The sequence below is a fragment of the Schistocerca piceifrons genome, chromosome 1 (assembly GCF_021461385.2).
Source record: "Schistocerca piceifrons isolate TAMUIC-IGC-003096 chromosome 1, iqSchPice1.1, whole genome shotgun sequence".
Taxonomy (NCBI): Eukaryota; Metazoa; Arthropoda; class Insecta; order Orthoptera; family Acrididae; genus Schistocerca; species Schistocerca piceifrons.
The window spans coordinates 629,658,660-629,673,861 of record NC_060138.1 but is presented as its reverse complement, the minus strand read 5'-3'; the positions used below and the strand labels follow the sequence as shown (position 1 = coordinate 629,673,861).

Sequence of the window (15,202 nt, the reverse complement as noted above, 5' to 3'; positions counted from 1 at the left end):
TCAGTGTGGACACCCAAATTTTTATAAATTTTCGTCCTAGTTATTATTTCTTCACCAAGTGTTCCATTTGTCATCAGTGTGATACCTCTAGATGTGCTGAACTGAATACATTGTATTTTGGATATTGAAATTGAGAGTGAGGGCATTTGCAGAAAATCCATTCAATAATAATTTTTAAGAACATTATTTATCATTTCTACTGTTTCTGTGTGTGTTCTTGGTTGCAGCGGTAGTCTCACCTGCAAAAAGAACTAATGCTTATTGTATATTTGATGGAAAATTATTTGTGTACGGGAAATAATAATACATGTAAGATTGGGTCTTCTGGAACTCCATAAATATCTTCTCATATCTGTGATGCCCCACTTACATTAGTTGGATTAAGTACAACTTTCTGCATTCTTTTGCTTGGGTAAGACAACCATTGCTCTGCTGTGCTATCAGTTTCATAAAAATGCAGTTTTATTTTGGATATTGGGATTCACGCAGTCGGAAGCATTACAGAAAACTCTAACCATTGCTGCTTTGTTATCTAAGGAAAGTAAAACATACGTCAATAGTTTTTTCCTATTTAATCACACATTTAATGAAACCAATATGAGTGTGTCTCCTAAAATGTACCATTCAGTTTTAGTGCTTTAAGGGGGAGGAAAGCAGCTAAGTACCTAAATATAGCATGTTGGCACATGGACCCATTTTCTTGTGGTTATTTCCTTAAATAAATCCTCATTCTCCACCAATTAAATACAGTTTCTATACTTGGGTGATTGGAGAGAGAAGGGGAGAGATGATGACCATAGCCGTAACAGCAGTGATAAAACTAAAAGAAAGATGAGAGTTTAACATCCTGTCGACACAGAGATCATTAGAGATGGAGCGCAAGCTCAAATTGCATCAAGGATAGGGAAAGCAGTCAGCCGTATCCTTTCAAAGGAACTATCCCAGCATGTACCTGGAGTGATTTAGGGGAATCATGGAAAACATAAATTTGGATCATTGACATGAGTTTAAACCATCGTCTTCGCGAATGAGTCCAGTGTGCTAACCACTCCCACCACTATGCTCACTAGCAATGATAAAACTAAAAGAAATAGAGAAAGTGTAGAACTTACATAAATTTATCGAACAAGAGATTAATCTTTAATCATTTCAGTATCTTTTAAACTGATCCATTAATTATGTGCACCAGTTTTTTGTTTGAATATATTGAAAATGTTCTGTTGAAGTTTGCTTTTTGCCTGGTTAATTCTGTGCGCCCAACTTTGACTAGAACATAGTCCCTGCCTTTTGAAAGCTCCGCACTTCAAATTGTACTATTAGGCACATCTCAGGAATTTATTGAATTGGAGAAGTTTCTTTGTGTATTTCTCATCCTTCATGGTTTTTTTTATATTGCACACACTCTTTTATCTAAAGTTCAAGAAATAGATTAACAAAAGAACATAGGTCGTACAAAAGCTATTTCTTCAATTTTGTCAATACTATTTTGGCTATATGTAGTTGCTGCCTTTCATAAATGAATGACATAAAATGATGCAGGGTCAGGATCATTATACTTTATTAATTTTACATCTGGTTGCTTTATATTTTATTAACTATACATCTTAATGCCCTTAAGCTTTTGCTCTCATCAGTCACATTAAAAGTACATTGATACTTGTAAAAAAGACTTCTATTTGATCTTATATTTGATTGTCTTGTTGCAGCATGGTTTGAATAACAGTTAAGAGAACATGCAGCTACCCCAATGCATCAAAGCTCAGTCCTGCACAAGATGACTCTCCATAATTTGCATGGGCTTGTCTGTGCTTAGTCCGCAGCTCGTGGTATCGCGGTCACGTTCTCGCTTCCCGAGCATGGGGTTCCAGGTTCGATTCCCGGCGGGATCAGGGATTTTCACCTGCCTTGAGATGACGGGTTTTTGTGTTGTCCTCGTCATTTCATCATCATTCTTGAAAATTGTGGGATTGGACTGAGCAAAGGTTGTGAACGTGTACAGGCACTGATAACTGTGCAGTTGAGCACCCCACAAACCAATCATCATCATCATTTGTCTGTGTTTCTCATAGGAAACTACTCCTTGGGTAATCATCCAGTGACAGTAGTCACTCACTAACCACTTTCACAATCTTGCCTCTAACAAACATTCATTATTGTTAGCCCTTGTTAGCATTTCAAATGTTTCTGATGCGAGTTTTCCTACCTGAAGAAACCTGTCTACTCAACATGCCTCCCTTCTCCAACAGTTAGAAGTGCAACATGCATGGGAGAAGAAATAATGCCTACTCTTGCTGCTACACTTAAGATCACAAATGACTTAAAAAAGGCGGTTGGCGAGACATCAAATATGTAGCAGCTACATAGAAGTAATGGCATTGGTGGATCTTCATTGGTGCTGTCTGGACAGTTAAGAGAGATTTCTCCAACAAGAATTACAGACCATTAATGCAGTAACAGTGAATACTATAACACCATCGTAAATAAATAATCCATCTATCTCAGAAGATACAGATTCACAGCAGTGTAAAATGTTCTGCCATATAACCTGGGATAATTTCCTGAAAGATCACCTCCTTCAGGCATCCAATATTTATGTAGCGTTTCTAATAGTGACAGGCTTGGGCAACAGGTAATGTACAAAATAATGGTGCTGAGGTAAAAATAACGCAACTATGGAGAGTGTAATGTTTTGTGAGAAAATCTTGCCTTTTACATTTAAGAGAAACATTAAACAATTCCAGAAAAAAATTGGGTACAATGTATCTTTCATTGTTTCTCCTATTATGTTTATTTGTTTCATGACGTATGATCATTGTAGGCAAAACCTTGTAAAATAAAAATCGGAAAATTTTGCAAAATTGATTAAACCACACACTTCCTGAACAGGGGACAATAATTCAAAATGAATAATATATGAAGGAATGTATTTTGAAGTAGTAACAATACATCCACCAAAACATGAAAGATGTTGTGAGATAACATTTTTATAATGTTACTTATAGTCTGTTCAAAATTACTTTAGTGCTGACACCTGATGGAACACAGTGAAGCACAGAGCAGAGTTGTCATGTCTTGCACAGACCAAACGCATAGTATACATTTAATTCAACTTGTTCAAGCTTGAACTATTTGATGTACATAGATGGAATTGGCATTACTGTTTTCCAGTGGAGCTGCAGTATGTTAATAAAGTTTTATGTGCAATAATGAACTATCAAGGAGATATATGCAAAGTTTACAAATGTTTTATTTCCTGATGAGATTTTCAAGTTCAACATGACAGAAATTTTTTTGTCATTGAATTTTGGTGAACACATTATGCAAATTAAATCTTAAGAATACATTTGCTCCAAAGTGTGACACTGTCAAGATTTGTAATATGAGATAGTTTAGAGTTATATGTGGTGCGTAGTGCTGCCCATGTGGATGAAAACCTCAGCTGTCCCCTGTTCGGTTTCATTCCAAGAAACCGAGTGCTAAGTTTATAATCAGCCTGTTACTGTGTTTTTTGAACAAACTTTCTGTGTATTTGAAACATAACAAAAATAAATCCTTTGTGCTTACTAATCAAGATGAGGAAACTTAGTGGTTGGAAGAAGGAATAGTGATACAAAATGTACTGCCATAGTATTACAACAGTCATAATTAAAGTAGTAAGGAGGATTTCTTTTGTGTGGTGTAGACTTTGTTCCTGAGACAAGCTTCATTCTGACTCCTTTGTTAAGCCATTATAAGTCAGAGTCTTCATCCTGCCATGCTGCATTTGATTGACAGCTTTCTACTAATCTGCAGAAGCATTTTCCTAACAGTTTTGTTGCTGAGTGCAGATAGTACTACTTGTTTCATTATTGTTGGTAACATAAACTTTTATTTGGGTCCATATCCGTTCTGTTGGGTTGAAACGGCAGTGCTGCATAATGACTATAAGTTTCTGAAAGCTTGCAGATCCGTTTGTGACAGCTTGCAGATCCTCACGCTCCAGCTTTTTCAATTTATCAATTCAATGGTGAAGGCAATCATTTCCTCCTCCCTCTTTGCCACTGTAGGTGTGTTGTCAGAGTGGTTGGTAGCATTTTAAAGGCACTTAACATACAAGTCATTTCTCTAGACTCGCTCAATACGGCAATCCCCCGACCTCAGAGAGGACCATCAAAACATTCCTACTGAGTAACATTTGACAGCCTGCTTCAGACATTGTTCAGTCTCACACAACATACAACAAATCAATTGTTCCTGCAGCTACATTTCATATGTGATTGGCTGAATGTGGACCATGCCTTCCTCAGATGTCTCACCCCACAACTAACTTTGTAACCATAAGTCAGAAAGTGATTTCGATGAAAATAAAAGTCCGAGACATTACATCTTAAACTGTGTCTTAGGGGTACTGCATTTTAGAGCTTATGAAGGAGTGACTTGCTTTAATATTACATCTAGTGCTTTCTTAAGACTTTTGGCCACTCAGTGTACACTGCTGTGCAAGCTTTAAAGGGACCTGCATATCATGAGAGCCCAAAAACTGAAACTTTTTTATTTAATAAAATTCTGTGATTCTTGCCAATACTAAAAATGTATACTGTATGTATAAGTACCTCATCACTTTGTGTTTGAATGGCTTTCCAAAGTGAATGCAATACTCAATTTTGGTGCAGCTATTTCCATAGCAACTCCTTTGTCTAATATCCTTGAACATATGGACTGTACTATGAGCAGAGGTTTATTGAAATCAATCTTTCTGTCAATCAGGTAGATTATTTGAATTTACTTATGTTTTTTGCTTGTGTTCGTGTTGTAAACTTGTTGTTACGAGAGTGTATTTCAACCATTCTACATTGTAAAATGCCAAAACGAAGAAGTTTAGTTGCAGTTGTAAATTTTTTGGCAACCAACACAATCATGATGAGCATCCACAGCCTGGCCTCTGCCCAAAATGAAACACTTTATGGTGCAAGTACACAGAAGAGACAAGGAAACTGGTACACCTGCCTAATATTGTTTAAGGCCCCCACGAGCATGCAGAAGTGCTGCAACCTGATGTGACATGGACTCGACTAATGTCTGAAATAGTGCTGGAGGGAACTGACACCATGAATCCTGCGGACTGTCCATAAATTCATAAGAGTAAGAAGGGGTGGAGATCTCTTCTGAACAGTAAATGGCAAGGCACCCCAGATATGCTCAGTAATGTTCATGTCTGGGGAGTTTGGTGATCGGTGGAAGTGTTTAAACTCAAAAGTTCCTGGAGCCACTCTGTCACAGTTGTGGTCGTGTGGGGTGTCTTGTTGTCCTGCTGGAATTGCCCAATAGACGTATCTGGTCCCACATCACTCACTCCAATTGCACACACTCCACACCATTACAGAGCCTCCACCAGCTTGAACAGTCCCTTGCTGACATGCAGGGTCCATGGATTCATGAGGTTGTCTCCATACCCGTACACGTCCATCTTCTCAATGCAAATTGAAACGAGACTTGTCCAACCAGGCAACACGTTCCCAGTCATCGTTGGTCCAGTGTCGGTGTTGATGGGCCCAGGCAAGGTGTAAAGCTTTGTGCTGTGCAGTCATCAAGGGTACACGAGTGGGCCTTCGGTTCCAAAAGCCCATATTGATGATGTTTCGTTGGATGATTTGCATGCTGACACTTATTGATGACCCAGCATTATGTCGGAGATTGGATGTTTTACCGGATTCCTGATATTCACAGTAGACTTGCGAAAGGGTCATACAGGAAGATCTTCACTTCATAGCTACCTCAGAGACAGTGTGTCCCATCACTCGTGTGCCGACTGTAACACTACGTTCAAACTCACTTAAATCTTGATAATGACCGCAGCACCATATTCTGCTTGTTTTCATATGTTTGTATTTGAATTAGCATGCCTATACCAGTTTCTTTGGTGCTACAGTGTATTTTAGGTGTGAAGCAAATACACAAAAACACACACATGTGCACTCCATGCCAAAAACTGTATGGTAGAACTAACACCAATATATGAGATCTGTAAGATTCTGAACTTCTGGAAAAATTTTACATGGCTGAACACAGAATCCAAATGAAAGCTTGAGTAGTTGCATTTGGGAAGACTTGCCAAAAACTGTTTTTGTTGGTATGTCAGTTTTTCAGATTGTTGTAATAGGTGCAATAATATGTTTTCATGATGGAGTAACAAGCAGATTGGGCTTCAAAGGTGGGGCTAACATAAAAAGTGGGCTGACAATATGTTGCTGAAGCTGAAAAATCTGCCAAAAGCATAACAAAGAAAAGAAAGAAAACTAAAAAAGATGAAAAGGACACTCAGAACCAACATTATGGAGCTGGAATGTTTCGATGTGTTATCATTGAGAACAATGACATGCACATCTGAAGTTTCAAATCCCTGCAATCAACAGTTTTGCATACTTAAGTTTCATTATCTCATCCAGTATTAAAGCTACAGGACCAAAATTTTGCTTGAATAATATAGTGTTTGCCTACACAGTGAACCACATTGTTCAACAGCATATAAATGGTTTAAGCTGTAGGATGTCATATGTTCTCAAATTTTTAGGAGAAAAAATTCAGTTCTACATCTACATACATACTCCGCAATCCACCATACTGTGCGTGGCGGAGGGCACCTCGCACCATAACTAGCATCTTCTCTCCCTGTTCCACTCCCAAACAGAACGAGGGAAAAATGACTGCCTATATGCCTCTTTACGAGCCCTAATCTCTCTTTTCTTATCTTTGTGGTCTTTGCGCGAAATGTAAGTTGGCGGCAGTAAAATTGTACTGCAGTCAGCCTCAAATGCTGGTTCTCTAAATTCTCTAAATTTCCTCAGTAGCGATTCTCGAAAAGAACACCTCCTTTCCTCTAGAGACTCCCACCCGAGTTCCTGAAGCATTTCTGTAACACTCGTGTGATGATCAAACCTACCAGTAACAAATCTAGCAGCCCGCCTCTGAATTGCTTCTGTCCTCCTCAATCCGACCTGATAGCGATCCCAAAAGCTCGAGCTATAGTTCTAAAAATATGTTTTTTAAAAACGACAGAAAACAAAAATTGGTAAATATTCTTGGTTTATTGTTTCAACAAGTTAATTGCAGAAAGAATAATATTTGTTTTTAGAGCTTATATTCTGAATAGCGTGGAACTAGAGTATACTTAAAATAAAATTTCACATAGGGATCACAGTATGCAAATTTTTTGGTCCTAATTTCATTCTAATTTATCTACTGAAGTTTTTGAGTTATTAAATTTCAAAATACTAGTAAAAACTGTAGGCCATAAAGTCCAGATCTCCATCAGGCTGGAGTAACTTTTGCATAATGTGTCGTCGTCAAGTAACATACCTCAATGAAACTTGAAAACTACATACAAGGGTCATTTTTAAAGTAAGAACTCTTAGCACGTGTCCACACATCCTGTCACATGACATCAGTTCACGGTCAGCAACTCTTGGCCAGTCTTTCAGTGCACTGCCGTTATATGTCCCATCTCTGCTGGTGTTGGTTGTATAGTTATACTGCTTCGTTTGTCACTGTGTCAATCAATAAGCCTACTGATTGTGAAGTGCACTCAGTTATTAGGTTCCTAAATGCAAAAAAGGTTATTCTACTGAAATTCACCAGTAGTGTGTTGAAGTTTATGGTGCAGGTCTAATAAATGATGGAAATGTGCATAAATGGTGCAGGCTGTTTAATGAAGGACAGACAAGTTCATGATGGAGAACAATTTGGACAGCCTGCTTCCATGAATGAAGATTTGACACAAAATTGATGAGGCAGTTGGCCAAAACAGATGCTTCACTATTGACAAGCTGAACTGGAAATTTCCACAAGTTTCAATATCAGTAGTTTTTCACATAGTTACTGACAAACTTAACTACAAAAAAAAAGTGTGCAAGATGGGTGCCAAAAATGTTGACAGAACAAAAAACAAAGCAAACAGCACTTTCTTTGTCTGTTTTGGAGCGCTACCTCAAGGATGGTGACGAGTTTTTGAGTCATGTTGTGAGCAGTGATGAAACATGGATTCCGCACTACACTCCAAAGAATAAAATACAGCGAGTGGCGTCACTTAAATGCCTCGACAAAACCCCAAATTTTAAACAAGAACCTTCAACGTGGAAGATCTTGGCCATGGTTTTGGAACTAAAAGGCAGTCTTCTGTTAGACTTTTTGCCAAGAGGAATGACAATAAATTCAGAGGGGTACTGTGAAACATTATTAAAGTTGAGGGGTGCTATTCAAAGTTAACAGTGGGAACTGCTCTCCAGTGGCAGCGGTTTACTTCAAATCTAGGATAGGCCTCACATTGCAGCAAGAATAAAGATGCAACTTGATATGTTTCATCCACCATACATCCCTGACTTAGCACCATCAGAGTTTCATCTGTTTCCAAAACTGAAGGAATTTCTTGGTGGAAAGCACTTGGAAAATGATGAAAGAAACTGTTACTAGTTTAGTGCTCAAGCGGCAGAGTTCTTTGATGCTGGGATCCAAAAGTTGTTGCTGCAAATTGACAAATGTTTAAATGTTTATGGTAACTATATTCAAAAGTGAAAAAATATGTATATTGCTGTTTTTGATAAAAGTTATGTTTATAAAGTAAGTTTATCTTACTCTGTTACAAATCTGTTCTTACTAAAAATCACCCTCATAGAAAGAACTGCTAACAGTGTATTGCAGAATAAAGCTGAAAGAAATACACAATGAGGTAAACAGAAATGACAGTTTTATTAAAGATAATAATTAAACTGCAGTCACTGTGATTCAAGATGGTCCCCTGGGCGTTACAGAAGGTGAGACACAGTTCTTAATAGGTTTTTGATTACAATGAATGGCAATGTGTGCTCTGCAGTGTGCTGCCATGCTGGCTCCAGGTTGCAAAAGAGTTATTGTTGTAGGATGTTACATTCCTCCTCCAGTGCACTATAGAACTGCTGGATGATGATTTGTGTATCAGGACGTGCTTCAGTATGTCTCCCGAACAACCCATTCCACACATACTTGATGGGATTTAAGGCCAAGGAATGGACAGGCCAGTCCATTCACTGAATACCCTGATTTCAAGAGATGCTCCATTTGCGCTGTTACAGTCGGTTGCAGATTTTCTTCAATAAAAATGAAGTCGGGGCAAAAGGCGCCCCTGAAAAGACGTATATGGGGAAGGAGTACATTGTAACAATAATGTTGACTCACGAGTGTACTGTGTTCTGCGCTTTAGACGCCCTTACAATATTGTGCCTCCTCACACCATAACTCCTGCAGCGCCAAAATGATCTTGTTTGACAGTGTTCCAGGGTGCGTTACATAACCTCATACGGCAAGTGGTGGGAACATAATTGTTTGGTGGGCCAGCTGTTAAAGCATGGGGAAGCATAATGTTGCAGGGGCATACTGACCTCCAAATCTTTGAACATGGTACACTGGTCATAAATGTTATTGTGACCTTGTACTCCTTCCCCATGTACATCTTTACAGGAGTGCATTCAACCTGACTTAATTTTATGAATAACAATGAGCAACCACGTCAAACTACTATATGTGGAGGAACTCTTTAAATGAAAGGATTTTTCGCAAATGGACCTGCCAGTCTGTCGCCCTGATTTAAATCCCATTGAGCAGCTGTGGGATGTGTTGGAGAATATTGCAGCATGTCCACATGCACAAACATCCATCGAGCAGTTGTTAACTGTGCTGGTGGAGGAATGAAGTGCCTCTACAACAAGAACTCGTCAACCTTGTGGCCGCCATTGGAGTATGCATTGCCATCCATAGTGGTAACACACCCTGTTACAAACCATGTCCCACCTTTTATAACGTCCAGGGGACCATCACCAATCGTGACGACTTCAGTCTATTACAGTCTATATAAAAGTGTCATTTCTGTTAATCTCATTACGTCCATTTCTTTCACTTCTGTACTATACTGTAACAGTTCAATGTAGGGTCAAAGTTTCATCAAGCTATGATACTTGGCAGCGACATCATGTGAAAGAAAAGTACATCCTCCAGTTTTGCTTACCAGTGTATTTGTTGAAAGGGCACTGGGAAAGTGTAGAGCAACCAATTCTAGAATACTGTTCCAGTATTTAGTCTCTATAACTGGCATGCACATGTGGCCCCCGGAGGGAGGGGAGGGGAGGAGAGGGAGAGAGCAATGATTAGTAGCCATCTACTTGTGGCACCCTTCCTGGCCAGTTTCTCAAATGTGCTAACCTACCTCTCTGTATGGTACAATTAGGTTATAAACGCACTCCATGTAGTAGTAAGTATGTCCAAGTTTATAAAGTAATTCCCATAATTTTTCTATGAACCTTTCTCTGTGCACACAATGTATGTACTCCAGAATCAGCTGACTGGTGTTTGGTGGATAGTTCTTAATACTAATAATGTCTTGTCCCATTCTGGTTGCTTATGGAGTATAAGAAAATTGCTACCTAACTGTCCTGGTATCGTCACAATTACTTTCCTTACTCTCATGGTCCCAATTTTCAGTATATGGTGGTGGCACATAATTGTTGAACTGTTCTTCCAATAGTGGTTCTCTCATTTTACAAGCATAGTTTTGAAAGAACATCTGTCATACTCTCTCTTTCTGATCAGATGTTACGATCGTACATGTGTGTGCCTATGCACTTGGGGAGGGTGGGGGGTGATAACTTTTATGCCAGTTATAAAGGGTCAGAACACAGCAGTATGCTAGAACTGGTTGTACTGCATCTACTTGAAACACTTGTAACTAACACTTGAATGGGCAAGAGTCATAGGAAAGCACTAGATGTTACATTAATAGCAAGTTGCTCCTTTGCATGCTCTCAAAACTGCTGTAACACACAGTGTGAACTCTACAAGGTGTTGGACAGCTTATGCTACCCACAATTAATCTTGCATATTTGGTGATGGGTTCTTAGAGCATACACAGGTATCAACAGCATCCTATAAATGCTTGATTGGGTAAAATCGGGTGATGTGGGAAGGTGCAGGGCCAAGCTATGACAATGAATTAATGGAAGTGTTAATACAGTGACTTGGCTAAAAGCTATGAGATCATACTGTCCTGTTGAAACATAGCAACTTCACCAGGGTACTGGTACACTGATACCAGAAATGGATGAAAATGATCTGCAATAATTTCCACATACTGTGTATCTGTAGTTACTCCCTGCAGCCACACGATGGGGCCACATTGTGACCACTTGAACAGAGCCTAGAGCATAACTGAGCCACATCCTACCTGGGTACACCCTTGCAGAAACACAGGATTTTATAGCTGCTTCAAGTGTGTGTCACATTCATACACCTGTCAGCTAAGTACAACTGAAACCAGGGTTCATTGAGTTAAGCTACATGCCACCATTGTTCCAGGCCAGTCGTTGAGCACTGTATAGGTGCCAAGAAAGAGACAAGCCTTGGAAATCATAATTTTTATGTAATTTGTGATTTGGTATGATTTGTACATCTTTCCCTCATTATATATAATTTTATGTTCAAAGTTGATTAACTTACTGAATTCTGCCTCAGGCTGCAGATATTTTCTGTACTTTCGCCACACACGACATCTAAGTGCAATATTATGCTGTTTTACACCATACACTTCGAATTGGACAACCCTTCCCTTAACTTTTGGACCCTCAGTTTGTCTTCCATTCACATTCCTTACTCTTGATTTCAAGAGTTAGTCATATTTTGTGTTGCTTTGAAATATTTCCCCTAAATTTCTAATACTCTGGTATTTTACAGCTAATTGTGTAACTTTGTTACATGCTTTTCTCTCATCACTATGGGAATTACTTTACATTTATCCACACTTAACAACTGTTCAGTGGAAATATTGTCTGCCTGCATTTTCGTATCATCTAGGGATGGTACTTTACCTGTAAGAATCATTAGTGAATTACATGAGAGTACAGCTAACTCTGCCTTGCTAATCCAGCTTATCTTGGTAACATTGCATTACTGAGTAAACATAAGTGATAACCGAATTAACTATAGGAAATTTTGTGAAAGAACTGTAAAATCACTTCATTCAAAGAATAAAATGTAGACATAACTACAACAATAAAAATGTGGTACTCTCTTAAAGAAGCAGTAACACAAAATGCAACATCGAGGCAGATCTTAAGACATTTCTCCCAACTTGATGTAGTGAAATTTTGACACACACTTTAAATTTTGATTTTTTTCAAGCTTATGAAATTCAGTGTAGAAAAAGTGATTTTGAGACAAACATACATCTTCACACAATTCTTAAAAGTTTTGTTTCATATTCTCAACAAACTGTATTTAATCATCGTTGATAGGGGCACATGTAACATAAGATTAATTACGAGGGCTATCCACAAAGTACATTAAGTTTTGGAATTAAAAATAAAGTATTGGAAATTTTTTTTATTATATACCGTTGAAAGCCACACTTAAATACTACTTTTCTACATAGTTGCCATTTAAATTAAGGCACTTATCGTAGCGATGGACGAGCTTGGAAATTCCTTCGTCGTAAAATTCGGCAGCCTGCGCCTTCAACCATGTGGTTACCTCTTCTTGAAGCTGTGCGTCGTCATCAAAACGCTGCATAGCCAACCACTTCTTCATTGCTGGGAATAAGTCGAAGTCGCTCGGTGCCAGGTTGGGACTGTAGGGCGGATGAGGAAACAACTTCCACTTAAAAGATTCGAGAACTTCACGAGTGGCATTTGCCGTGTGGGCCCGGGCGTTGGCGTGAATCGGCAAGATCTTTGAGCCCAACTTTCCCCTGCGCTTGTTTTGTATTGCTCTTCTGAGGTTGTGCAGAGTTTGGCAATACCTTTGAGAGTTTATTGTGGTGCCTCTTTCCAGGAAATCCACAAAAATCACATCTTTTCTGTCCCAAAAGAAGAGGTAACCACGTGGTTGAAGGCGCAGGCGGCCTAATTTTACGATGAAGGAATTTCAAAGCTCGTCCATCGCTACGATAAGTGCCTTAATTTAAATGGCAACTAAGTAGAAAAGTAGTATTTAAGTGTGGCTTTCATCTGTATATAATTAAAAAAATTTCCAATGCTTTATTTACTTTTAATTTCAAAACGTAATGTACTTTGTGGATAGCCCTCGTATATTGGTTACACAATACATGTGCAGATATGAGAAATATTTAGTATGCTGTCCATGTTTGCACAATTCTGTGTGTACCCTTTTTATTTTTTACATATGACTAGTCAAAATTACAGTGTGTTTTGTTGATATTAGTATCTGCCTAAAAAGGTTATATGTATTCTAAATGAATGCTATTTATTGATTGCCCAAATTTTGGTAATACGAGAAGGAATAAAATAAAGAATTGTTTTACATCAATTTTGTCTTCACTTCCTTTCTTGTTTACCATGTAGTCTGTGGTAGTATTTTTAATTTTCATCGTCTTCACTGGTAAGCTTACTGTTACTTTTTTTAAATCCATTCCTTATATTTTCAGTCGAGACTCTTCCACTGGCCCAGCATAAGATATTTACGAATTGTTTAGTAAGGGCATGGTCTTTTTGTAAGAGACACTCCCGTAAAAAGTCACAACATCCATTATTTGTAGTTGTGAGGTCATGCCACCATAAATTACTATGTCTGTCTTTGAAAACAGATTCTTAATGCCGTGGGTCAGATGTCCCCTGAGAGAATCTAGCACCGCAATTTTCCTTCTGTTAAGGAAAAAGCCTGGTATTCTGTTGTCCAAACAACTGTCACTAATCTAGTGTGAGGAAGCTTCCTTTGTTCTGCTGACACCCCAGTTTTATTCTTATTCTGGCCTTTTCACTTCCTGAGCTTTGTATAGGAACACTTTTAATGCCCTTCACCTCAACAGTACAGTTCTGATACTTTATTGTGACTGTTGCCCACAATGTAACAAATCATAACTTGGTCTGCCCAAAGAGAGAGGAATGAGCTTTCCTGCCCTCACAGGGCTGGCAGCCTTCATACATGTTGTGTTTTCCTAGGAAAGCTGAACTGAGCGAATGTTGGTTATGATGGTATTAGAATTGTACTCTAATCTCATAATGGACCAGGATTAGTATCTTCATTGATTGCAAAAAGAAAAAAACTGTGAGCAAAACAGAAATATCATAATGTTTGTTGAAGTTTGCAGTGTCGTAAATGTGGTGGTTTAGGCCTATCATCTACCCATGTCTTAAGCAACCATAGATCAAAACACCCTCCATCTAAACCTTCAACAGTCAAGTGTCAGCACAACATTTGATAGCATATCTAAATAATCCTGACATGGCGGAGAAAATAACTGTGCAGTTTTCTTGGTTTTATTATATGATGCTGGTAGTTTCCTGCCAAATACCATGGGAAGTCACTGAGATAAGAGTTCTGCATTGTAATGTAAGCCCCTTCCTCATCGCCATCCTCATGTACATGCCAATACTTGGAATCTTGTGATGAATGCAATTGGAAAATTTATCCTCAGCACCTCCACTCAGATAACTTCTCAATTAACTGATAAGTCTTCATTGTGTTTGTTTTGTGCATATTGCATAACCTACTGCACCAATTCATGAAATCATTCTTGCGTTGCCACTGACTGTTTGTTTGGTGTGTAGAATTGGGCATTCCATTTATTCTTCACCCAATACCACCTTCACATTTGTTTGTGACTTATTCTTCATGAATCACCATCAACTTAGAATTAGTGTCATATTGTTTGCGTGAACCAACTTTTGCCAGTCTTGAAATACAAAGGTGCTGTAGAGTAGTTTGTGTCATCAAAGCTCATCTTTAGTTGGTTGTGCCGCATTTCACGTATTTTGTGTGAACGTATTTTTGTTAGCATTTGTTTGTTTCTTGTAGAAACTTATACTGTTGCTGAGTATTTGCCCAGTTTGAAATGGACTGACACTAAAACAAAAATTGGATGCAGGTGAACAAAGGTTCAAGGACGATAGATGTTCACTGAAGCCAAGGTACATAGTATACACTTCCATGGTTAGCAGCATGACAAAATTTGCCCACGTGCCATTCCCCTCATTTTCAGCCACGCTGTTCCCCTTCCAAATTATTCAAAGTAAATCTGCTTTGAAAGAAAACCTCATCTCGTAGGGTAAATGTGGTACTTGGTGTACTTTAACTACTTTAGATTGAAAGGTAAACACTATAATTCTCTGTATTAAAACCTTTCTAAACAAGTTCTTACTATGACTGCCCTTTTCACAAATTTGGTCTGCATGCACTCATACAAAACATC

General features: G+C 38.5%; 1 protein-coding gene across 2 annotated transcripts in view; it reads left to right on the top strand.

Moving 5' to 3' along the window:
- The window catches only part of LOC124804708 (scaffold attachment factor B2-like), a 233,832-nt gene that overhangs the window by 217,665 nt on the left and 965 nt on the right, over positions 1–15,202 (top strand). The gene's annotated exons all lie outside the window — the stretch shown is intronic.